The sequence below is a fragment of the Lipotes vexillifer genome, unplaced genomic scaffold, assembly GCF_000442215.2.
Source record: "Lipotes vexillifer unplaced genomic scaffold, Lipotes_vexillifer_v1.1 scaffold527, whole genome shotgun sequence".
In the NCBI taxonomy this organism is placed as follows: domain Eukaryota; kingdom Metazoa; phylum Chordata; class Mammalia; order Artiodactyla; family Lipotidae; genus Lipotes; species Lipotes vexillifer.
In genome coordinates, this window is record NW_006793902.1 from 28,635 (window position 1) to 30,725 (window position 2,091).

The following is a 2,091-nucleotide window of genomic DNA, read 5'->3' on the forward strand; positions in this document are numbered from 1 at the left end:
TATACAACATCTGCATATTGAATGAATTTCTCAGTCAGATTTTTGCATGGTTGATGTTTGAATGGAAGAATGTTAAACCTTTCAGGACATTAGGATCCTTAAAAAACAGAACAAAACAAAAACCTTAATCATGGCACTGGAACACAAAATCAAAAATGTATAGTTAAGCGTTTGGCTTATTTATATTTTGAAACAAATAGAGGATTACCATTCAGGAAGGCTCTTGAGTTCAAAAGTCTCTTGTGTGTGAGTTCCTGCTCGTTGCCAGGTGTAGAAACTCTCACAGAGGCAGCGGAAAGCAGAGAAAATCTGAGGCACGAAAGAGGAAGTGTTCAGAACTGTGGTGTGAGCTTGCTTGGTGGGAAGAACAGGAGATATATTTCCAGTGTTCCTCATTAGATTTTATAATATAATTTCCCCAAAAGACAGTTAAATAAATAAATGTTTAGTTTCCTTGAATTGCCCACAATTGAAGTTGAAATAATGTGTCTTTTATGCAACAGTATTATTTTCCATAATCGTATCTCTTTCACTGCAAACATTTTTTCAGTTACAGTATGAGTCAAATAGTCTTTTGTGGGGCAGACAGCGGTAGGGAGAGGGAAAGCCAGTCCCAATTAATAATATTGTTTTTATAGAATATGGAGTTTGTTGCAAATAACTCAATAAAAATGCTTTGGGGAGAATATACAATTCTTTTATAGGTTGGAAACAGCCTAAATGAGGATTATTACAATGACAAAATTAAGTAAATTAAAAGCTGCTTTACTATGAAAGGGAATGGAAGGTGTGTGTGTGCTTGGGGGTTAATGCTGTGACTCTTAAGTTTTTCATCACATAGTGTAGGACACATTCCAGGTTCCTGAAGCCTGTGTCCATGTTTGCCCTTTTCATATGGTGCTGTTGTTAATGGCTTGTGATTGTTAAGATGAAACAATTTTCAGTTTCAAATTGAACTTTCAGCATTTCATCCACCAAAAATATTATACTTTCACCTCAGTTTCTGCCAGGACAGAATATATTTCTTTCTGGATTTTCTAAATAAAACATTGCTTTGATGAATAACATGGGACTGACTACTTTCTTATAACAAAGTAATTTTCATGTTCTGAATGATAGCTAATCCTCTAGGCTTTCCTGAAGGAGTTTCTGTAGGGGGTACAACATGTAAGAATTCTGTTAAATTAATAATGACCTATGAACATTTCTACATGTGCACATTGGAAGATTTCCAAAATGGTTTCTTGAGGATGGTGATGGTAATTTCTTGTCAAGGCATTTATTAAGGGTCATTTGCATTTTTTGTTTTCTGCACCAGTGAACTAGGGATATAAAGGGTCAACACTAGAAATCAATAAACAAGAGATCATTTTGCCCATGACCAGAGAGGCATTGTTTTCTGATAGGAAATTCCTCAACACTAAATTAGGAAAGTGCCAAATACAGACTCCAAAGAGGAAACAAAGTATTAGAAATTGGAACACAATCGGAAACTGGAAATGATTCATCAGCTTTAGTTCTGTTGCCCATAAAATAGTTTACATTTATCTCATTTCTTACATCAAGCATTTCCTAATTAATTAAAAATGCCTCAAGATAATATTAAAAAATGTGCAGTTTCCTATCTAAATGCCTGAATCTATAATAAATTAACTATTCCTCTAAGTTTGAATATCAGATTATTTCTATTATAGTATTTGCTTTTATAATGTGTCAGTGAACTTTTGTGGATGAATCTTTGCTCACATTTCAAACTACGACTTTAAGATGGGTTTCTTCAATGGAAATTGGTAGGTCAAAGGCTATGGATATTTATGACTTCTGTTTCAAATGACTTCCCAGAAAGACTGTCAATTTTTGTTCCATCTAGTTCTTGGTATGTATCTTACTCATTCTCCCTAGGATTCTAGGTTAGTGTATTATTTTAAAAAACAAATGAACACACACACATATACCACATACCCCAATAACTGTAAAAAGAAATTAAAACTCACATACAAGGTAAAATATTCATTACAGAAGGTAAAAAATATAAAACAGGGCTTCCCTGGTGGCGCAGTGGTTGAGAGTCCGCCTGCCGATGCAGGGGAC